Consider the following 25,119-nt stretch of genomic DNA (forward strand, 5'->3'; position numbering starts at 1 on the left):
TGGAGACCCAGACAGAGGTCCTACACAAACATGTGAGTGTGCAAGTCTCTGGCTGCAGCAAGTGCCAGAGCCTGGCTCTTGCAGTGCAGCAGAGACAACACCTGTGCCAGATGCAACCAGGTGAACGATTTACTCGGCCTAGTGGCTGACCTGAAGGACATGTATCAAGCCAGTCCCTACCAGCCCTGAGGCTTAGGCAGCCACTGGAGGCTTCGGGGAGACCTCCTTGCAGCCTTCCAGTACTTGAAGGGAATGTATAAACAGGAGGGGGAACGCCTGTTTACATGTGTTGATAGCGACAGGATGAGGAGGAATGGTTTTAAACTAAGACAGGTTTAGGTTAGATATTAGGAGAAAGTTTTTCACTCAGAGGGTTGGTGAGGCACTGGAACAAGCTGTCCAGAGAGGTTGTGGATGCCCTATCTCTAGAGGCATTCAAAGCCAGGCTGGATGTGGCTTTGGGCAGCCTGCTCTAGTGGTTGGCAACCCTGCCCAGGGCAGGGGGGTTGAAACTAGGTGATCTTTAAGGTCCTTTTCAGCACAGGCCATTCTATGATTTTAACAACTTAGTCCCAAGCAGTTGCTCAGTTTAAATCGTCGTGGTCGTGCCTTACATTCCATTCTGTTTCAGGACATTCCACACTGAGATGGTCCTTTATCCATGCAAAAATAATAACCCCCAGCCACACAGTCATCGTAATTTAATTTCTTACTTGATTTATTGGTTTTTTAAATTAATTTCTCTAAAATTCTTGGAAATAGTGTGTCTAAAGCAGCGTAAAACAAGAACCGGATGTAAGAATTCAGCAAGGATCTTTCCCAAGATTATTTAATTTAATATAGGGGGTGTCATTTCCTATAAAGAAAGAGGTGTGCGCAGGAGGTCGTGTGCAGGTTCGGGGAAGAGCCTACAAGGAAAAATCATTTCTGGACTAGCCAAATATAGCAGAAGATTCATGAGGAAACTGTGGGCAACAGGTACAGTGATGGAGGAAAGAAAAAAGAAGCAGGATGTAATTTTGAGAAGGAATATAGAAAGATTTGATTTTAAAATTGAATCAGCATTAGTTATCTGAACAAATAGTCAGAGTACTCTACCTACTGGGAAGTGCCACTGGCAGAAACTAAGGCAACAGATACATGGGTAGTGAGGGAGAAAAGAATTTCCTGGCAAGATTAAACCTACCTGCACCTTATATCACCTGGTCACTGGAAATTTACAGAGACAGATGTTTGGTCATGCTCCTGGCAGAATTCAATAATCCAAATGAATAGTAATAAATAGTAAGAATATAATTCAATGTATAAATACAATACATATGAATACAAATAAAACAAACTCCAACCAGTGTAAAATAAACTATGACTTCCTTATCTTTAATTTCCACCTCTCTTAAGTATGGTGTAACAAAGTGAGGGATTAAACTCTGAAGACGGAAAAGTCCCTAATTCCCCACCTTTAAATTTGAGAATTGCTAGATGAGCAATTTAAGTTTGTAATGACTCAACAGCTTTCATAAAAATGAGCCAACAGCAAGACAAACTCGCAAACATTATCTTGTCTATAAACCACAAACGGTATGTAAGAAGGATACTTATGATTGAAATATATACAGAAGCATATCCATGGAAGGGGCAAAGAGGGAGAAAGAAAATGTATCAGAAAAAACAATAGGAGAGGGGTTAACTGAAAGGTCTCCATTAATAAGCAAGAACACTACGGAAATGAAATATCAGAGAATTTATTTCTCGCATGAAGACCAGGAAGTCATTGTGTCAATAAGACTATGATGATACATGATTCATCAGCAGAAGATCATACTGTTTGTTAACAGAAAGATGATAACGTGACAGAACACGGTATTTATTCCTTTCTCTTTTAGCCCTGAGATACCTAAAAAGAGGAAATGCAAACAATGAGCACAGACCTCCTAAAATGTACGGATACCGATGCAGACAAAATTCTAATGCAATAGGGTAGGACCGTAAGAATCGTTAAGTTTTAGATATTTTCCCCTTCCATAAGATCTCACAGAGTTTTGTTACACTGACTTATTACAAATCAAAACTGATGTTCCGCTTCTTCGTTCATTTTAGAAGACTGAGAAAGATGCTCACTTTTCTTTTTCTGTTAATCTGGAATAGGCCTAGAATAGATGCAGAATAAATTAAATCAACAGAACTTTCCAGTTGAGCAATTTCTATGGATAAATATAGGTCACCACATACCCTTATAGGGAAACAAAAAATAAAGGCAAAATAATAATAATAATAATAATAATCTGTTCCTTTGGGCTACAAACTGATAGACTTAACTGAATAATTACTTATGAGATTATACTTTTTATAGAATCATAGAATATCCCTGAGTTGGAAGAGACCCACAAGGATCATGGATTCCAGCTCCTGGCTCCACACAGGACCACCCAAAAATCAGACCATATGTCTGAGGGTGTTGTCCAAACACTTCTTGAACTCTGGCAGGCTGATTGCTGTGACTGATTCCCTGGGGAGCCTGTTCCTGTTCACCTTCTTGGTGAAGAACCTTTTCCTAAGACCCAGCCCAAACCTCCCCTGACACAGCTTCATGCTATTCCCTCAGGTGCTAAATATGTAGTATTATATAATACCGTGCAAGGAAACTTTCAGACAGAAACAATTGTAAAGTTACTGCAGGGGAACAGAATTCTAATTAACATATTAGGAAAAAAAAAAAAAGTTATGTTCTGGAGAGGTAACAGCATGATTAAAACCAAAATAAGGCTACACTGTGAAACCAATACAGGGCTATTACATCTTTCTGTGTGCATATTGGCTTAACAAACATCTTCATTCATACTTCACCTTCTTCTTAATAGGATTAATCTAACTGCAGTGTGTTTGGTGTTGCAGTGCAATACTTCTAACTCAAAATCACTCTGCAATTCAATGTCCTCTTACTGGCATTATATCATTTATTGCATCAAGCAAAGAGGACAGAGCTGTTTTATTAATTTTTGGTACTGAAGGTTCAAAAGTTCATTTCTAATTTTAACATGATTGAATTTCTGTGTTCTGCTTATTAAGGGACTGAGGGTCACAGACAGGACAGGAAAAGAATAATGGAAACGTCTCTCTTATTTATGACAGTTGTATGTCATACTGATTGTTTTCTTCTTTTTATTTTTCTTATAGTCCAAAGGATACCGTTAGCTAGAAAAATATTTCAAGTTTATTTTAAATATAATCTTCCTAGAAAGCATTGTGCATTGCAGAATGCAATGGAATAAATTTCAGATTAAGGGGAAAGAATCTATACTCTTTTTCGTACAACCTCAAAATATAGTGGAGAAGATTAATAAAATCTAGAAATTTTAAAGCCTTGTTAAGCTCTAGTTTAACACACAACAAATTGCCTATCAGATCATTACTTGGTTTGTGTTAGCTGATAGTCATGATAAAGACCGAATCCTGAGCTGTACAGACGAGCTGCTGCACAGGCTGACTCCTTCACCTGGTAACTAGACTTAGACTGTGTGTGATTTTTGCAGATGCAGTCGTGGAAGATAAGGAGGGGATGAGGCGCTGAACTTTCTGCCTTGGCATATCATAAGGCTTTGTAGGCACAGGCATAACAAAGAATGGAACAGAGTGGAGAGAAACTAGGTGCTGGCTCCAAACATTGCAAACCGTTAACCCTTTTGGTGAGGCATTCTTCCAAACTACTCCAGTATTTGCTGAGGGCTGCATACAGACCAGTTAGAGAAAACAGAAGAAAAGACTTGCCTGGCATATTTACCTTTATGTGCTATTGCCACATGGGACTATTCATTCATACTCTCATTCTGAAGATGTCCTGCTGTCACGTGTGCATCACCTAAAATGGCTGGCCACCGCAGCAGTCAACTGCTACCTCTTCTCTTGGTGTAGCAGCTGTATATTCATTTTTTCTTCTCGTTTTGAGTCCTCAGACCCACTGACAATAACTGTTATTTCAGCTATCCTGATTTAGCTCAGGCCACCCTCTGAGTGGGTGGGAATTCCTACCATGTGCTTGGGAATAAGTAAGCTATAGAAATGAAAATTCTCAAACGAGTGGTAAAAATGTATCTGGGAACTTTCCCTATATTGCCATATTTAGACACTTGTCACACTGATAGTGTGACAAAAATGTTAAAAAAAATAAAAAATAAAAAATAAATAAAAACAGGGAAGGAGATATACTGGCTTACTTCCCTTATTTTCAGAAGTTTTAAATTCTATTCCAACTTGAGATAAAAGGATTCGGGGTAGAGAAGAGTAACAATAAGCATGTTAAATTGTGCCCTGTTTTCATCTGTGCTCAATGGGTTTCTTGCACAGACCTTTCTGAGTTTTTCTATTCTCTGTGCAGGTATGTTTTTTCTAAACATAGACAAATCATAGAATTCTTTTAACCACCACCTGCCATTCAGGATAGGAACAGCACCTTTAGCTGCTCATTCAGCCTCATGATTATTTTCTAATTGCTTTCCCCCTTGCTGCGCCACTGTCAAAATATTCTAGCAGCTCTTTAACTTCTGTTTAATAACTAACAGCAGCTTCACATAATTTAAAGAATATTGTTTTGCTTCCTTAAAGATTTAGCACAGTGAGTAATCATTACCTAAGGTAATGAATATCATCAGAAGTGCTTGGCTGCATTTCTCCAGTTCCTCCCCACACCTGAGACTCTCAGGTAATCTGGAATTGCACTGAGAAAGTAAGAGCACCAACCTGTTGTATGTTTCATAACATAAATGAATACTCTTGCTATGAAAAGTCACACTGCAACAGCAAGTGTTAATGTATCAACACAGCCTCAAAACTATTTCAAAGGAAAAAAAAATCATCACAAGAGTCCCAGTGATTTCACTATCACTTTAATAGTGCCTGATGCCTTTTTAATTCGGATTCTCTCAAAGTGTAGTTATAGAATGTCATAACATGTTTTCTTGCAGAACTAAAGCAACAACCCTGTTCTTGTGTGGAAAAAAGGAAACTATTTAAGAGTGAGAGAAAAAGGTCTTTGTCTTATACACTTCAAAAATAATGGCAGCATGGAGCCTCTTGTAATCCTTTATGTAACATTTTCTCTAAGTAGATGCATTCCCTCAGCTGCAACTTCCCAACTAAAAGCCCTAGTCCTATTGCCTTCCAGCAATAGGAATTACTTTACATTTCAATTAGAAGACTGAAAAATCTTTCAAGAACTGACTTTCCCTTCCCCTTAAGAGAGGTGACAAGAGTCAGGCTAGCAAGACACCATACAACTCTGGGAACCCTTCAAGATACAACTACATTACCAAAACCAAATGGAGATTTTAACTAAGCAAAACATGGTGTTTTTTTTTTTTTTTTTTTTTTCCTTAGTGTTAGCAACAGAATACATTAATAGCATTAATAGCATTAATACATTAAACGTACATTAATACATTAAAGTTAATTTTGAATCCACTAAAAAAAATCAACAACAAGAAAATAACATTACAGAATATCCAGAGATCACATATGTCGTATGTTGTGAGAAATATGTCATTTCATCTAATTGCTACACAACTATGGATAATTATTTCTGATGTTCTCTCTATGCTTCATTTACATTGAAGAAATGAGGAAATGTTGAATTACATACACCTGAGAATCAGGAAACAGTCACATTAAAAATCTCAGGTGTAGTTTGTAGTTCTATTTTGTTTTTGCATTGCCAACAGAATTTGAAAATATATATACATATAATTTCTGCATATCAATGGAGTCATGAACTTTGCAGACACTGATGCAACATAAGAAAACTATTCTGAATCTTTGTGATGCAACAGTGGTTCTTGTGTGTTTCATGGTTGGATGCTATTTATTGACAAGGTAGTAGTATTTATGCTGTACATGTATGTATTTAGGAGTTGGACTCAATGATCCTTATGGGTCCCTTCCAGCTCAGGATATTCTATGACTCTATTAATTTATTTTTTAAGGCTGATCTCAAAAAATATTTTTTTTAAGGAGTAGGAGCCATTGCAAGATTTCTGGCTGACGAACTGCACCCCACCCTTTCAGTTACCTTGTTAGGATAAAAAGTCCCTCCTTATCTTTTTTCGTTTTAGAACATTTCTGATTCATAATTTCTTTGCTTGTTGCACTTGAGCAATGCAAAATAAATTGATAAACAGAGCTCTCCCAAGCTTTGCAGAAGCCTTTTAAAATACAGAAAGAAAAATTAGAAACACTTCCGTTTGTATGTGATTGTACTTTTCAAAAGAACAAATGTGACTGGTAGAGTATATCCATTTTCAATTAATCACAGGCTGTTTGTAGATTAAATAGAAAAGGTCATTTTATGCGATTGTGGAACATGTAGCAATTAAATTAATACATATGTGCTTTAAGGATTAATCTTTGCACGATATATTGATATTTTGGTGAGCACTCTTTAGGAGTGTTCCATACTCCAAAGACAGTATGACACCATACACACACAAAAAGAATATGGTAAATAAGACATTATCTGAATATGTTCCTAATTATACCTAACTTATGTATATATAATTACTATATGTTTATTTTAAATGACTGGTGTAAGAGAAACAGTGGTGTATTTCAATGTATGACATTCAGGCAGGAACAGAAGACTGAGCTTTCTGTGTTTGTTTTACACAGCAAACACTTATAAAGAGGCTGTATTTAAAAGATACTACAATACCTAAAAATAAGGTTAAAATATCAGAATTGGAAGGACTTTGAGAGCGGGGGGGGTAGGAAAGTGTTCACACCTATTAAGGTTGCTTACTCTAGTAGAGACTACAGTGCATTCCTCTTCACTTTGTTTCTTCACTATCTGTTTGTAGTCAGGAAACTCAAATTTTTATTTAGCAAGGTAGTTCAAACTGAAATACTCACATAATCTAAATCATCACCATCAACTTTATGGGGTTGTATGTAGTCTTTGAATGATAGGCCTACTCCACTGACATTCTCAGGACATTTTGGGCTGGATGCCCAAGATCATCCATCACTAGCAATCTCACTGAACCACAGAAGATTTTTGTGGCTGCAGGATTGTTGCCATGAAGCAATATTCCTCAGAAAACTCAGTTAATAAATCACTGGTTTCTTTCCCCCCTTGCTCCTTTAAAAAATAACTGCACTAGCAAAGCTTCTTCAGCCCAGAGAGTACAGGAATCTGTTGGTAACTTTGATTACAGCATCTTTACTGAGCTAGTAAAGGTGCACTTTCCTTAGTTTTCCTCAGCTTGTCCTGATGCTTGCAACAGACCGCCTAATGAGGATGGATGGAATTTACAACATATTCTATTTCATGATTGATCATCATGAAAAATGTTGACAGCTACTCTTCCCAACCAAGTCTGAGTAGAAAACATGTAGTAACATTTCCACAAAGATTTCTGTAGGACCCAACTGAAGCAATGCAAAACTACACCTTCAGAACTTCATTGTGCAGGTGATCCTGTTTTAATGATCAACAGGAATCCTCTATGTTTGCAGACCAGTTGTATGCAGTTGCATTAGAATTGTAACATAACTGTATAATTAGCTAGGGAACTCTTAATAACTGTTAGAAAATTTCAGGAATGTTGGCCATTCCTGAGATCTGTTAAGACAGGACTTACACAGCCCCTATTTGCAACTGTCTGTTCAGAAAACAGAATGCTGAAATATAAGCCAGTATGTGATTTTTCACCATTACTAGTAAAGGGCCAAAGCCTTTGAACTGGCTTGACTGTTCATGGTCTGAGGATTTTATGTTACTTGGTTGAGATAGCAATTTTCAAGAAATCAGGTAAGCATTGGCTAATTATTTTTTTTTTTTCCTTAGGTTCAGTTTTCAGTGAGGACAAGTAGTTACTCAGTGTAGTTTATATTGTCTGTGACTCTAGAATAATATGATGTGGGAAGCAGCACACATACAATGGCACCAGAGGTCCTAGACTGTGAACAAAAATTACAGTGCTCAATCACTATAGGAATGTAACCTTCAATTAAAACCAATTTTAGAGATAACAGAACAGGAAAACTGAACAATTGGACTAGCAATAAATTATTGACTGCACTGTAAGCAGTGTTCCTCCTTCGGCCCATAAGAAGATTCTGAGTGTACCTGGGGTCCTCTCCAGCCAGCACCTCTATGAACAAGCCTTCTCCAAATTCACATACTTCTCTGTAAACATAGGCTTTCAGAAGGCATAAAGCATATTCATGAATGCATCATCAGAAGGGTAGAATTTTCCCATTTTCTTAAAACAAAGGCTATTCAGGTGAAGAATGAGGAATGCCTTAGTCAACCACAGTTTCTTCAAGCAATTGCCTTCCTTCCAACACAAACACAGGACAAGATATCTATGCCCACAGTGAACATCAAAAGAGAACTGGGATTACTGCTCTCATATCCATGTAAATACACACATGTAGAATAGAAGGGAAGGTATGTAAAAAATGTACAACACTAAAGAGCAAAATAACACAACAGCGATAACACTATTTATGAGACATAAAAAATAACAATGTATACCAGCACTATTAGAATAAAATAAATACTTCGCGTTTGCTTAGTATTTGGTGACAGGGATAATAGCTTTGCCATTTTAATTCTCTTTTCTGTTTATTATTTCATAACACACACCAGACTATGTATAAAGGTCATCCCACGTCACATTATGTGGACGATATGTTGTTCTCAGAGTCTCCTAAGTGTATTTGTTTATGTGAAGGCTGCTTAATGGTTTTGTTACTTTTTTTTTTTTTTCATGTTTGATTGAAATTACAGGATTATTTTTTTTCCTACCATTTAATATATTGAACTAAAACAAGCTAAAGAACCCCTTGGGAACTGATGCATAGTTTACCACTCATTTTATTTGTGTCATTTTACTCAAAGCTATTTATTTAGTACATCTGATATCGTAACCAGGGTGTGCTGGCAAATCATAATGGAAGCAGATGTTATTCACCAAAATATAGACTTCAGACTACAGAATAATCAAAATAAAATTATTAACTCAATTCAGTTTTATGAGCTTCATTGGGACTTAAAACATTCATGTTACTGAAAACACTCTTGAACCAGTACCTTAATGAAAATAATTCACATGAAGGAATAACAATTGAAATTGTCTGGAAACTAACAGTTCTTCCTTACAGCATATTCCTCCAAATGCCATAGAAAACACAGTTTCCAGCACCACTGGAAGTTACTCAGCACATAGAGATACTAAATTCAAGAACAAAAGCTAAACTGTAATGGTTGAACTGCATTAGGGAGCATACTGAAGTAGCTTTATTCTGTATCAAAACTTTTTACTCTCTAACAAATCTTTTAAACAGCTCTTTAACAACCTACACTGAAGAAGCACAGTAGGCAAACTGTAAAAGTTCAGTTTAAATGCAAAAATAAATACTATATAATCTTCCCACTGTGACCTTGAACATATTGAGCTAATCCAAATCTTTAATGTGATCTAAAATTCACCTAGATATCTTTTCCTCAAAACTAAAATTGAATGTGAACAATCCATGAAAATATCAGATTCCATGTTGTGACATGGTGGCACAACAAACTATAACAGAGAACCTTCTCAGAAGTGCAAATAGATCTATTGTGCAAGTTCACAAGCTGTTGTATTTATAGGTAAATATTTCCAGATTGTCTTGAATTTCCCATGTGAATATACAGTGAAAAAACCAGCATGACTTACAGTTAATAAAGTTGTTCAAATCACTGTATTATATCATATTGGCTTGCACTACAATAAAAATAAGAAAAAGAAAAACTCTGTAATAACTTACCTATTGCTTTGAAAATTGATAAGCATGCTTAGAATTAAGCTTGCAGACTGTATTAACAACAGTTTGTTATACAGACTGTATTTTACATGGCAGACCTATGAAAATGCAGTAACTCCTATAGAATTTTCAGCTTAATTTTAAAAATTTATAATTTTCATTAAAAGGGTCTCAGCTGAACAAGACATAGACAAGTCTACCATGTAAAAGTAGGCTCATAGAAATAGTATACATACAAATATCCAAATGGAAGGGCAGTATAAGCAAAGGAGTTTCAGGCCTTGGCAGCAGTATTATAGCCTTGCCAACCTGCGTCCAGAAGAATGATGCCTTTCTGACCTGTAACACCACTGCTGTGAAGGAAGTCATATGGTCTCAGCCAGCCTAGAGACATCTGACTTCATTCAGTTATCTGATCCAGGAGTGGCCAGTGAGGTAGTGGTCAATGCCACCCCAAGACCTTAAGTGTAAATGTTTCACATAGCACAAGCAGTTTTTACTGTAACACAGGTCAAACCCAATTTGCTAATCACAGAACATCAGGCTCATCCAGTCCCGTTCCAAATAACTTCAAGCCACAGAGGTGCACAGTTACTCAAAAACAAATTTCTTCAGCCATAATTTATTGTCTATATGCCAACATAGGGGTGGTTCACCAGTTACTGGCAACTTTTCACTTGCAACATAAACCATCCAAGTAGTCAATTTCAGAACTGCCTTTGGGGACTTACTCACGTAATTTACAACTCATCCTCCTACTAATGTAGTATTACTTATGATGGCAGAACTGTGTGCTTTGGTCCTCCAAACAACAAAATAAATGAAGTCTAGGTTGTATTTTAGAATTTGTAAAAGAAAAATCTTGAAAAATTATTCCCTTAGTAGCTCTGAGGAAATTGTCATCAAGACATTTCTCCCCCAAGACTTGCATGGCAATAGGAATTAGTGATCTGATACAATTATCATTATACTCAAAGAGAAAACTTCTCTTATTTGCGCTCTCGCCTTATTCTTGTCACAGTATCATCCTGAAATGGGTTTATTTTCAAAATAAAAAAAAAATCTCTTTCTAATACCTTAAGAGAACAAAAAAAAAAAAAAAAAAAAAAAAAAAGAACAGTTACTTCACCTATTTATTCCCATTACACAAGAGTCATGGTCCAAGGATGTATTCACAGACCAGAGCATATGTTTCACACACTTAAATACCTTAAAAATAAATACAGCTCTTTAAATATTAAGATTTACCTGCAGCATGAATCACATTTTGCCTAAGATAGGGGTTAGTGTCTTTTGACAGTAAGGGCATATAAAACAAGGAAAAGATGTTATTGAATATTCTTTGCCTAAGGTCTCAAAAAACTTTTATACGCTAACTAGTAGAAGACAACGGAGAATCATAGAATCATTAATCATAGACAGTAATACTGTCTGCACAGGCAGTAATTTTATATTTCAAATATAATTCCCAGTAAGAGAATGCAGTACCAGCTTGCTAATCCTCAGGAAGTCTGTTTGCTTCTCTGCCTACTCTTCACCATCAAAGTGTTGCTGAACCGGGCCAGGTACCAGAGTTAAGTCCCCAGTGCAAATGTCTATAGAGCTTCAAGTGAATCCAAGAATTCCCTGTGGCAGAAAGCCCAAACCACTGGTTGTCATTTCTTTCAGTCAAACGCAGCACTGAATACAGAGCTTCAGGGGCCCAAGGCAGAAAACAAAAATTATGTCAGTGAGGCTGAAAGCAAGATTTGGGCTGAAAAATGCCACAAACCGTACAAGATTGCTCTTTTTCCATGAAAAAAGTTTATCATCCTCATTATTACTAAATTTATTTTCTGATGAAAACTGCAGAAAATACATAATTAAATTGCTTTTGGATCCATTTCTATAATAGGTACAAACAGAAGGAAAATAATTCCTTTGAATTTTTATCTTTGTACTTTTTCATTCTTCCCCCTTTGGCTGGACTCAGAACAGAAATTTTGGAAATAAACCCATTTCAGGATGATACTGTGACGAGTCAGGTAAGACAGTAAATAAACTGTCAAGAAAAGCCTTCTTCATGTGGCAAATCTTTTATTTTAGTCAGACATGCACTGCCTGCACAAGAATGACACTTGCCTTTAAAAAATTGTGTAGTATGGGGATGCAAAGGAAAACAGGTGCTATAACTCATTGTGCTTTTCCTCTGTTTCATCTTCTTCATAAAGTTAATGCAACTGCTCAGGAGAATACAGGCTGCAGAAACAGGTTCCAAAATGAAAAAGATGACCTTTTTGTCACAGGGGATGGGGAAGGCAGGATTTCTGTTAATACTCATAATTGAACAACAAATGGGGAAAAATACCTTAGTAGGAAATATAAAATTTTGGAATAAAAAAGCTGACATATATTAATATAAGCGATTTACTGATTCATTGACTTAGTCCACAAATTACCCAAAATGTAAGGTTTTTGAATCAATAGATTTATCTTAAAAAATCTCTTAAGTGAATAAAGTTGTTAAAACGTGACTTGAAATGTCATATTTCTTATGTAGGAACAGAACTCAATTGTTCCTACACATTTTATTTTCTGACTAGGTTTTCCATATTTTTACATTTTGCGATGTATTACAAATCTTTCTTCTCTCCTCTCTTTTTTTTTTTTTCCCCAGCAGCCCTCACTCCCTGTTTTTCAATTCTAGTTCTCTCCTGATATGTTCCCTTTCTTTTTTCATTCCATTGTTCTTTTGTACCTTGGTTATCTCCTGGCTAAATCTACATCTACATTTCCCCTTTGACTCCCATTAAAGGCATAGTTGTAAAACTTGCATAAAATGAGCTTACATTAAATTAGTGAAACTGCCTTGCTCCTTGGCAGCACAAAACACTGCAGTTTCAGTCCCAGCTATTTGGAACAATGTTATGAGAAGGACCACAGGCCTTTTAATTCACCTAATGTTAAAATATTTACCAGTCACAAACAAATTCGAATCACGATATTACTTCCAGGTGGATGTCCTGGCTACAAGGAAAAACTAAAATAAGGCATACTTGCCACCTCTTCTGTTGAAATGTAACCTCTGTTTGGGATGGAAGGAAATTTGTGTTTATCAGAGGGAAAGCTTTACTAGGCAGTAAGGTACCTACGTACCCTGTGAGTTTAGCCATATATCTTCTTGTAAGCATACTATTTAGCATAGTGAGACCAGTTATTTCTGTGCTGCCAAAAACAATAGAAGGAAAAATATTAACAAAATAGCACTGTCACTCAATGTTTAATAATTCATAAGGGTTACGTACATTGCTAGGTTAGTTACATATATAGTTGATCTCTGTTCAGGCCTCAGAACACCTCTGTAATAAAAATAGTAAGAATGCTGTTCTTCATAAATGGTATAACTCTGTTCTTACTCTTTTCCTAATGTATTTTTCTACAATGTGTGCACAAAAGATTTTTTCCTAATTATTTATCACTCTTAAGACCTACTCTACTTTTAGAAAAAAGATCATTTCTATATTACACTATTACCAATATTAATAAAACTCGTAATGAAATCAATGTAATACTTCTAGATGAGAGATTCGTTTGGAAATGAATAATCAAATATTGTCTTGCAGAGGTACATTTAGCTCTGTCTTCAGTTAATGCAGATTTCTTTAACTGCTGTTCTCTTATATTTGGTGTCAAAGAGGCTTGTTTTAAAGTCTTGAACAAGCAGTGGTATTCGAGGCGGTATGTTCCTGTCCACATGCCTGAATAGATGTTAGTATATTTGACTGAATTCAGTGTGTGATATGATGGACAAGTCCAACGTGCCTGGGTATATCTGTTTATATCTTCAGTATATTTTCTTCTCAAAAATCATTCAAGGCTTCAGATCATTACATCTATAAATTAGCGAATTAATAACCATGCAAGAAAATATGCACATCAGCTTTACATTGATGCCTGCATTTGCCTGACGTCTTAGGTTTCTTTCCTCAGTCTCCCCATTTATAAAACCTGCACATGTGCACAATTTCTGTATCTTACCTATATGCTATACCCACTAAGGTAATAATCAGATCAGATACATATATCTGAGAGAAAGATACAGACAAGAGGCAAAAGATAGTAACTGAACTGTCTTTTATATCATGTTTTCAGCCCAATGGATTAGCAGCTGCTATTTAATTCCTCTTTGTAAGCCATATGGTACAAAACACTTCTGGAACTGTAGCTGTAAAGCTTAATAAAACTCTCATTTTATTTTTATTTTTTTTCAGGCTCTATTATGCAGACGTTCTGTTTCTAGCCGCAATTTCTAAAATCCTGTTTGAGGAATTAAAATAATTAAATTTCAATCAGTACAAATTTTTAGAAATGAAGTTTCAGTCACAATTCCAACTATTGAGACAGCATTAGTTGAGAAAGGCTTGCTATAATTTTGCTCTAAAATATGCAGACAACCACCAGGAAACACTAAACCAAATTATGCATATGACTGACTTACTAAAGAGTTTAATGTGGTATTGTAATAATGTATTAATGAAAACTGGGAAAAAAATAAATTGAAAAACATATGATTTAATATGAAGTAAGAACCTGGATGTCAGTAACTGTATGAGAGATTCAGACTAAAAATGTATTTAGCATTTAAAATTCAAGGGGGCCCAAATTCCTTCAGGCAGTTAGAAATGAGCTTAGGATTCGAACAGGAACAAGTTAGTGAGGACTGCACTTTCAGTGATTATCAAATGCATATACACATGCACGCACAGATACTTCTATTTGTCTTTTTTTTTTTTTTAATCTAAAACTATTGCCCAAGAAACCTGCAAAATCAAATACAGAACTAAATAACTGTTGGGTAAGGGGCATCATTTAACTTTAATCTTCTGTCAAGTGCTTACCCATCTATCACACATAGGTAGAATGCAAATTTAATTAAAAAGACTGCAGCTGTGGGAATTATTATAATTTCTCCTATCTCATAAGTGTGTTTCAGATCAGAATAAAATCCCACTGTAGACAGAATATGTATGTAAAAATTCACTGTTTTCAAAATCATATAAAGGACCTTTCCTATATGGCATGTACTTGTATTTTTATTCTCATATTTATTATTGAATTATTTTTTCTTGAAACAAAGAGCTCTGTAAACACATAGCTTGACTCAATAAATTTTAGGCAGATTGAGTTTTAAGCTTAGAAGCACATTTTGATATAATTTTATCTCCAGAAACTATTATTATTATTATTATTTTAGTTACCAGGACAACGTTTTCAGTGAAGTGTTCCTAAAGGGGATTTTTTCATTTAGTCAGTGTGTCTATATTCCATGCATTAATCACTTTTAAAGACAGATAAATCAAGTTAAAATAAATGGACGAAAATGTAAATGGCATATTAAAATGTTGACAATGTCTTTAAGACTTTAACAATGCATTGGATAATGCAGTCATATCCAATACTTTTAACAAATGAAAATAATTTACTTAATCTAGAGTTTGTTCATCTTGTTTTAATCCCAATCTCCAAATTAAAGGAAGCTGATGACACAACACTCTTTTCAAATCTGATTGTCATCTTCCCTTAAGCTTGTGCATCCATTATTAATTACAATATTTTTTTGTCAAGGGTCTGGAGCTCTCAGAGGTCCTATGTGCTAAAATAACCTTGCACAACCCATGGCTAAGGGTAGATTTGTTTTTGCCATTATTATAACACATTTTCTAATTTGTACTCTAAAAAGACATGATCATGGCTATGATCATGGCTACTTGCATGTCAAAAAAGAAAGTTTTTTAGTGTTGTCAAGTTGAATAAGTTTGTTATAGCATGAAGTTTGAATTAATTCTATTTATCTAAAGATATATTTGCTTTGTTTTTACAGGAAGTTAAACTACTCTTTATTTAAGCAGTTCCTGTCTTTACAAAAAGAGCAAATAGATTTCTTTAGTCTTTAAAAAAATTGTGGTTTTTATATTTTTATTTTTTTTGGTAAATATTACTGACACAAAAGACTGAAATAATTTGATACCAGCTAACTGAAAACAAATCTATGCAATCTCCCTTTCCACGGTACTAGCTCTTACTGCTTGTGTAATCTTTACTTAGCTGTTGTTGCAATTGCCACTTAGCACTGAATAGAGCAGAAACTTTCATGATCCTTGTTTGACATGTCCAAGCAACCTTTCAACTTCATTCCTCTGTCTTCCCTAGCATTTCCTTTTGGCTTACTCTCTTTTAATCTCTCCTTTCTATTGCTGCCACAATTCTAATATGATACAGAAAGCTGATAGAATGATTCATCTCACTTCTCAGTTTATACTGCTAAATATTTACAGTACATAAACCAGAAGATTGGATTTGAGCTTATTCCTTCTTTCTTGACTGGAAGGAAGACATATGTGCACCTGCATATTAGTGCCAGATAGTAGTTTATCCAGGGAGTGTTACTGTAAGTTTTATGTGAAGTTAGGCATGGTTGGATATTAAAACCTTCAGACCAAAATTGCTACCGGAGAGCAAATCGTCTGTCACTTTTCTGTGACTTTTTTTTTTTTTTTTAAGTGGGTACATAAAGTGAAAGCCTGTGGTATGAGTAGAGTAGGCATTATGTTCAGATGTACTCAAATTTATTACATCTGGCAAGGGTAGTCAAGTATTAAGTAATTCAAGTATTAATGTTGCTTTAAAAAAATCATATTAAGAAGATTTTTAAGTGTTTTTTGTTTGTTTCTTGTTTTTTTGTTGTTCTGTTGTTGTTATTTGAGGGACAGATAGGAAATGAAGTGTATTTTTTAAGGACAACTTGTATTCTCCCAAGGCAGTAGTAAGAAGAGGCCTTAATAGCATGATTCTAGACTACTTCTGGAAAAGTTTATACTAAATGTAAGAGTAGTGTTTGAAAGGAAGAAGAACAGGTCATCTTAAAAAAATCCTTGAGAATGACTGATACGTGCTACCCAGAAGACAGCACTTTCATAGCATACAGAAGTCAGGAAAAAAAATGCAAGTTATCTAGGGAATAGTGAAAAAGAATATCAAAGGATGCAATTCAGAGAAGAACAATAATAAAAATTAATTCAGGTAAAACCAAAAATTACATTAAAGTTAAAAAAAATAAAAATAAAAATAAAAATAAAAGTGGTATAAGGAAAGTCTTTCATTTAGTTATCCTCCCCCAATTCTTCTATTGCCTTACTTTACTTCAATACTTTCTCTGCCTGAGAATCTTTTCCTTCAAAGTAAGGGCACCTCTATAAAAAATTAAAGACTTTCTAGAAAGAACAAAGCCCTTCAGTATCTGATAGTGGAGCCTTTTTATTTTGTTTTGGTCTTATTATTATTATTAGGTCAGTGTTGTTTTAAAATACTTTTTAACGTACCTGACTTACATTGGTGTGAATGGGACATGCCATGTGAAGTCAGTACATTCCAAATAGTGTAAAACAAGAGAAGAGTGAGGAAAATCTAATTTGGCAATCCAAAAATGAAAGACAATAGCACCTTTGTATTCTATAGTGGTCAAAATTTTGCTTGACACAGCGTTAACTTTCATTATTGAACTAGTGTCAATTTTATTATACTATTTAGGAAATCGAAATTTTCTGCCCTGGGCGTGTTATCTGAAAGGCGTCTGGAAATGTTCTTTCCAAAACTTTTGATAGTGGCTGCTGACCTTTCCAAATCAATTGGTAGTCCCCATTCTTGTGAGATGGATTATTCATAGTATTGAAACACAAAAAGAAAACCTCAAAAAATTCAAAGTTGCATCTAATCTAATTTTATTTTTTTTTAATAAGAAACATGTAAGCTTAAAGGAACTCTGCCTTCAAAGACTGTTTTTCAAGAATTAGTCACTGGAGACACCACCTCTTTTACAGAAAGAATCTGTAGCTTTAGAGGCCAGGGCTCTTTACAAACCCCAAAAGCATTGGAATTAAAGAACCATTACCTTCATTCTGAGTTACTGTTGTGAATTGTTTCAGATGTTAGGATCCTCATTTTTAGCATAACCCTTACTGGTTGGAGGCTTCACTTAAGCGTGTCAAATGGATAAGTGCACCTGGGCTATCTGGTTCAAACAACACATCTACAAAGCGTTATTTTTCTGAAAAAGTTTTTCAGAGAGGTTGTGCCAGACCTGAGATAACTTTGTTCACCATAATCTCCTGGAGAGATATAAAATAAAAGAAGTGTGGCCTTTAAGTACTCACATCTGGTGCATTTGGTAAGAATGATATCAAGTCTAAATTTCCTCATTACATGGACAAATAGGAAATTTTATTTTGAACTTTCAACAGAAACAAAAGCAGAAATCTATGCTATTTACTGCTATTTCTTTCATTTTCTCTTAAATTAAATTCAGAAGTGTTTCACTTTTTGCCCAAATATTTGTAATACATTCAAAGGAGTATCAATACATAAACATCATACATGAAGGAGTTACATACCTAGAGAAGGCATTCATTCAAATTAGCACAAAAGCACATGAAATCACTGCCAATTCTAATGGGCCCCAGTTTGGCAAGATACTAAATTTAAGCACTATTAAGCTACGTGAAATGATCCAAGACAGACGAATTTCATGATTACTCAGCGAGAGCAATTCAGTAGTTGTTAATTGCTATCAGGGGACATAAAGACCATGCCTCTCTGATGGGCATGCTCTCCTGGGGAGAAATACTGCTAGCATAAGGCCTTTTCTGCACACACACTGATTAAATGAACCAATTAATTAAGTGCTCACATGTGAATTACCATGTGCCCAATGTTAGGGGTAGCATTCAACTAGAATAGCAAACTAAGGAGACAGTTGCAAGTCAGGGAAAGAACCACAGCAGGTGTTAAAGCCCTCCACCAAGAGAAGAGCTAATTTCTTCCTTCATATGCTTTTGGTCAGCAGACCAAAAGCAAAGCTAATAAGCTTGCTATACTCTGCATTGCATACAAGTAAATAGCAAACAAGTACTCCTCTTTGAGTGGGTTCATGGCAATAATCACAATGTAATTGATATTTATCCAGTTACAAAGTCAGAAATAAAATCCTGAAATAGTCTTTGAACATCTTTTCATTTCAAAAAAAAAAAAAAACCCTATTCTTTCACCCTATCTACTTGCTTATGTTGATCAATACATTTAGCTCTAAAATAGCTTTTTTTTTTTTCCATTGTGCCCTCGCTCACAAGAGCTTAAAAATTTAGTTTCAGTCTGTCCCCAGCCTATCTACCTGCCAAAACTATCCTCTGAATCATTTTAATGGCTGTTTATGAATATCAAAAATTTGATGGTTCATATTCTTGGTCAGTGAAGATCATACAGAGGTCAAGGTCAAATCCTTGGATGATGTCATTTTCCACACATAAATAAGGAATAATAATAATAATAAAGCCACAAACCTAACTAAAAAAAAAAAAAAAAGATTTTTCCAGTACTGTAATACTACAGACAGTCAGATCCCAAAACACCTAATATGGATAAAGCTTCACTTTATCTAGGTTGTTTGACTTTTCCTTTGCTTATTTCAGAGGGTTCAACCAGAATATCACAACTGTGATATCTATTGACATTTCTTGTAAATTACCACCTAATTTGATCCACAGACAGCTGATATGTACTTGTTCATATTCCAGCAACACTCGTTGGCTTAATCTCCAGTATTGGTATTTACCTCCCAGAAGTACTTTTATAGAACAAATCACTCCTTCTCTCAGCTTTTGTTTTACCGGTTAAAAAGTCAAGAAACTTTAGTAGTACATTTGTGCACCTATTAATGATTAAAACCATCCACTTTGAAAACATGATGACCAAAAATATACAAAATATTACAAGTAAGGTCTCTGTATTGCTTGTGGTTTTCCTTATTTCTCCTGGAGATACATCAGCTAACATATCCTTGGATTGTATCATACTGGGAACTTATAGCGACCCTGTGATTGACTACTGCACCTCAGATAATCTGCTCCTAGCTCATTGAAGAAAGTCTTGTTATTAGTCCTCCAGTGTATGACCTTCCGTGGTGTGCTATTGAATTTCATCCCATTTCTATTACTTGAGTCCTTAGGGTCATCCAATATACCTTTGGGCTATTTCACTCAACTAATAATTCCAGCCAAATACCTCCTTCAAGTTTTTCTCTTACTCCTATTTCTGTGACTTCCTCCTTCCTGTCCAGCATTTCCTCACTCAAAGACTTACTTTTGCACATCAGTTCTTATGCTAGACAATCCCCAGAAGATAAACTGGTATCTCACAAGCATTTTGGTCTCAGTACTCTCATCTATTTTTCCTCACGGGAAAAAAAAAAAAAAAAAAAAACAAAAAACTTTATTCAGATGTTATATTCAGATATATTTTCAGATATATTTTCAGATATATTTTCAGATATTCAGATGTTTCTAATAAATTACATGTGAATGAGCTTATTTCCTTTTTCCAAAGAAACAGAATTTGAGAAATAGAAGACAAGCTATTAGAAAGTGGCAATCCATGTGTCAATATTAGTTTAAATATACTCACTGATTATAGCTAACATTTGCTTTGAATGTAACACTTTTTAAGAGCTAAACCATTTCATAGTATTTTTTTGGATTGTGAAATCAAGAGCATAAATACAAGATATGCACAGATAAATAGTCTAATGTTTATTTATCTGGCAGGAAACTGACAATAAAAAGTTATGATTATTACCTTTCTTTGCCCAAATAGAATCTTCCCAATTCCAAAACCATTGCATTTTCTTATTTATTTATTTATTTTAATTGGACCATACCTATGCAATTAACTACATTGTAATAATCTGTGTAATTCCACTCAGAAAAGCTCCACAGTCTGTGACAAGCAGCTTCTCCTCCAACTAAGGAGAACTAATTTTATTTATTTTTATTTTTTTTCTTCTGAAAAGACAGTCTTGTGAAATTTTGAAAACATGACAAACCAGTTGATCTTCACTAGGAGATATAGTTAATGCTCAAAAAACTGTCATTGGCCCATGATAAAGCAGTGAATTGAGCAGAGGAATCTATATCAGCCTTCTAAATTACTGAATTTCTTACCTATTATTAGCAACAATTCTGCACATATCCAAACATTCCAGCTAAAGTAAGAAAAAGACAAATGTCTAGCATACAAATATTAATTTCCTGAAGTGCTTAGTACAACATTACAATACTTAATGGGCAATCAGCCTAAGTGAAGTTAATGACATAGATTGCAGCAAAACTGTAATGATTAAAGCCCAGTTAAAGACAGATAAGACACAGAGGCATCAATTCAGCCCTGTGTCAAAGCACTCCCTATTTAACATGAATCTCTTCCCTTTATTAAATAAATTAGAATAGCAATAGCACCTAGAGGTCCTGACCTCATGTCAGATCTTATTGTTCCATGAATAACTATAATGAGAAAGCAGTTGTTCGTCCAAAGAGCTTAAAGTCGCTACTCTTGGGAGTAGAGATGGCTTGTTGTTTTTTCACTCCTCCATTCTGAATTCATACTGTCCTAACATTGCTATTTTTGAAACAATGGAGGAAGAAGGAAATAGAAAGAGTCCATCTAGTAAGACCATGTAAAGGCATAACAATCCCATAAGTACTTTAAGCTTTTGTCTGTTTCAGTTCAGATTAAGTTTCTTTCTCAAAACCAAACATCTTTTCCTCACCTAAGTCTAGCTTCATGCTATATTTTAAAGTCATAAGCATACTGTAACCCTGTAAAATCATCCTAAATTTGAAAGCGTGGCACAATAGTTTATGAGCTCCTTCCATACCTAGAAGAGGATACTCTGTTACGTCTGTATTTCTTATGTATGATCTTGAAGACTATTAACCTGAAATTCCATCTTCCAAACAAATGGGGGCATACAAATCTGATTCAGTGGGATCTAGCTTATAAATTCCCTCTCTCTCCCCCCGACTCTAAAAGAAATAACAATTTGTATGACGCCTTTCTTCTCTCATTGAGAAATTTCTATTTCCCAGGATTCCATATTTGGCATCAAGTATGAATACTACAATATCTATCCAAAATCTAATCTAGGAAAACATCTTCTGTACATTACATCTGGGAAAAAGACCCAGACCAATTGCCTAGCAGGGCCAAGATCATATACTGCAGTAAATAACAGAAAAAAGGTATAGTTTAATATATGTTAAAAACTAGGAATTCTTAATCTCAGTAAGCCAAGCTATACCTACACTGTTTCTATATATTATATAGAAATAAGATATAATAAGAAATTATACCTTATAATTTAGTATAGTACATGAATGAAAAAGTACACAAAGATTGTATTGTGCTTACGTAGGAAGGGTTTGGTAGCAGGGGTGCTACAGTGGTGGCCTCTGTGAGAAGAGCCAAGAAGCTGCCCCATGCAGAGCCAGCCCCAGCCATCTCCAAAAGGGACCCGCCACTGGCCAGAGCCAAGCCAGTGAGTGACATTGGTTGTGCCTCTGTGAGAGCAGATTTAAGAAAGGGAAAAAAAAAATGCTGTGCAACAGCAGCTGGGAGAGAAGTGTGAGAACCAGCCCTGCAGACTGCAAGCTGAGTGCAGAAAGAGGGCAGGAGGTGCTCCAGGCATGGAGCAGAAGTTCCCCTGTGGCCTGTGGAGAGACCCCTGGTGGAGCAGGCTGTCCCCCTGCAGCCCATGGGTCCCACACGGAGCAGATCTCCACGCTGCAGCCCGTGGAGGAGCCCCCGGTGGAGCAGGTGGATGTGGCCTGGAGGAGGCCGCGGCCCATGGAGAGCCCCCGCAGGAGCAGGCCCCGGGCCGGAGCTGCAGCCCGTGGAGAGGAGCCCACGCAGGAGCAGGGGGCCTGGGGGGAGCTGCCGCCCGTGGGGGACCCGTGCTGGAGCAGTTTGCTCCTGACGGATGGACCCTGTGGTACGGACCCATATAGGAGCAGTTCTTGAAGAGCTGCTGCCTGTGGGAAGCCCACACAGGATCAGTTGGGGAAGGACGGCATCCCGTGGGAGGGACCCCACGTGGAGCAGGGGCAGGGAGTGACTGTGAAGGAGCAGCGGAGACAAAGCGACAGGGACTGACCACAGCCCCCATTCCCCTGCACCGCTCGGGGGTAGAATATAGAAGAGGGCAGATAGGGGGAAGATGTTTTTAGTTTGCTTTTAGTTTGTCAGTGCTCTAGTCTGCCAGTGATAAGCAATAAATTATATTACTGTCCCCACACTGAGTCTGTTTTGCCCCTTATGGTAATTGGTGAGGGATCTCCCTTGCCTTTATCTCAACCCATGAGTTTTTTCATTTTGTTTTCTCACCCTGTTAATTTGAGGAGGGGGAGTGAGAAAGTGCCTTTGTGGTGCTTGACTACCTACTAAGGTTAAACCACAACAATGAAAAAAATCTGATATCTAACATGAGTTTACATACAAAATGAATTTGGGGAATACATTATCTCAAAGAAAATGCATATTCTGACTGTACCTGAAACAACTCAAAACTCTACATATCCTTAAAATGCAGCTTTTTCTCATACAGGTAAAATACAGGAAAGCCACTAATTTAACAAAAAGACTTCACTTATTAAATGTGTCCTTTTTGACACAACCAAAACAGTGGATAGTTTTGAGTTTAATGAGGAAACCAAAGCTGTCATTATTGCTACAGTGTATTTATTATGGGACACAGTTGTCTATTCAGAAATATCCTGCCATGAATCAGATGTTCACTGTGTTAAGACAGAAGGTCATTTTTTTAAGATTAGTAACTAACAAGACAGAATTTGAGTATGCCACAAGTCAAAAGCTGAAAAAAAAAAAAAGTATATTAGAATGTCCATTCTAATTTTCATAAACTCTTCACACAGTTCTCCTTCATAAATTGTATTTAAACAATGTAGTAATTCATTTCCTGCACGCTATTGCTTTTCATCCTAGCTGTTTATTTTTTTCTCCCAATAAGTAGTTAAAATACTAGTGTATTAGTGTAAAGGAATAAAAAGGACTAAAACCTTAAAAATATTACAATTATTCAAGCATAAAAAGACTAGCCACAGCTGGGTGATATTGCTGTCCCAGAGAACAGCTTAGTCAATGAACTGAAATGAAATGCTTCCCCCCCAGGTGCTTTAGAAGATGTCACAATCTCTTCAACATGATGAAGCTAACAGGCTTACAGAGATCAGGGTAAAAGCCAGTTAACGGGGTTAAAAGGTACAGTCATCACAGTCTGAACTTTTAATCTTGAAGAAGTTATGATTTTCTCTCCTAATGGCTGCCACAGGGACATTTGAATGCAGGTTTCACATTATTCAAGTTAAGCTAGTGAAGAAAACCTTAAGGTCACTTAATAACAACTGGAGCCATTTTGCAAGCTGAGCAATTCAGGCATTCAATGCCTTCTGATGCTAGTATCTGAGACCTGAAGTTTTAGAGATCTAAGTGTTCAGGAGAAAGCTTTCCATCACAAAGAGAAGGGTGATTTTTGCTCATTCTTCTGGATCACTACAGAGTATAAAACATTACAATGCTACCACACCCAATGTCAGATACATACCAAGCATTTATCTAAGATGTCAGTGTGAATTTCCACCTGCTCATCATGGCACTGACAAAACCACAAGTGAAACTCAGTCTCATTTAACATACACTTTCTGTCCCTTCCTGGCCAGTTTTTCCTCTAGGCAGGAAAAAACTATTGTGAATAGATCTAACCTCTGAACCCCACCAGCTGCTGATTCAGGAGTCTGTGAGTCCAGTAACTGTTTTTAACTCATGCCAATTTCCTGTCAAGAGTTATTCCTGGGACAGAGAGCATCACTTTACTCATAAAGCCTCCCTTCCCTGCCCTACTTTAAAGTAGCTTAAAAATAAATAAGTAAATAAATAAGTCAATCAATCAATGAGACATCTGCAGAAATTGTGAACTACAAATTATAACAACATATTGCTACTTTTGCAGCTAGCACTTGCTACTAGTTCTTGGAGAACCGTTTAAAGAAACACTTCCTGACATCATTCTTCCCATAAATATAAATCAGTTTCACAGTCAATGGATCTTCTAGACCACTCAGTTCCTAATTTGTTCTATGTTCCACTGGGGCTTGCAATTATGACCCAAACCAAAGTTACCACAGCTGCCAAGTAGCAACAGACCCTTGCTATTTAACATCCCAGTACTCACTTCTCCAGTAAGCTGTGCCCACTGCCTCATTAAGATCTTCCCAGACCAGGTGAGAAAGGAATACCTCCTCTTCTCCTTCTCCCATTTAAATTATAAGAAAGAGACACCTATATCAATTTAATTCCATGTCCACGTTGACACAGTTGATGACCTATGTCTTGCAGAATAACAGTGTATAAGGTCAGGTTTTCTCTGAAAGAAACACATGTCAAACT

At 36.1% G+C, this 25,119-nt stretch overlaps 1 long non-coding RNA gene across 2 annotated transcripts in view; it reads left to right on the top strand.

Moving 5' to 3' along the window:
- Positions 1-25,119, top strand: part of LOC106039118 (uncharacterized) — a 34,873-nt gene that overhangs the window by 2,454 nt on the left and 7,300 nt on the right. The gene's annotated exons all lie outside the window — the stretch shown is intronic.

Source organism: Anser cygnoides, chromosome 4, assembly GCF_040182565.1.
Source record: "Anser cygnoides isolate HZ-2024a breed goose chromosome 4, Taihu_goose_T2T_genome, whole genome shotgun sequence".
NCBI classification, from domain to species: domain Eukaryota; kingdom Metazoa; phylum Chordata; class Aves; order Anseriformes; family Anatidae; genus Anser; species Anser cygnoides.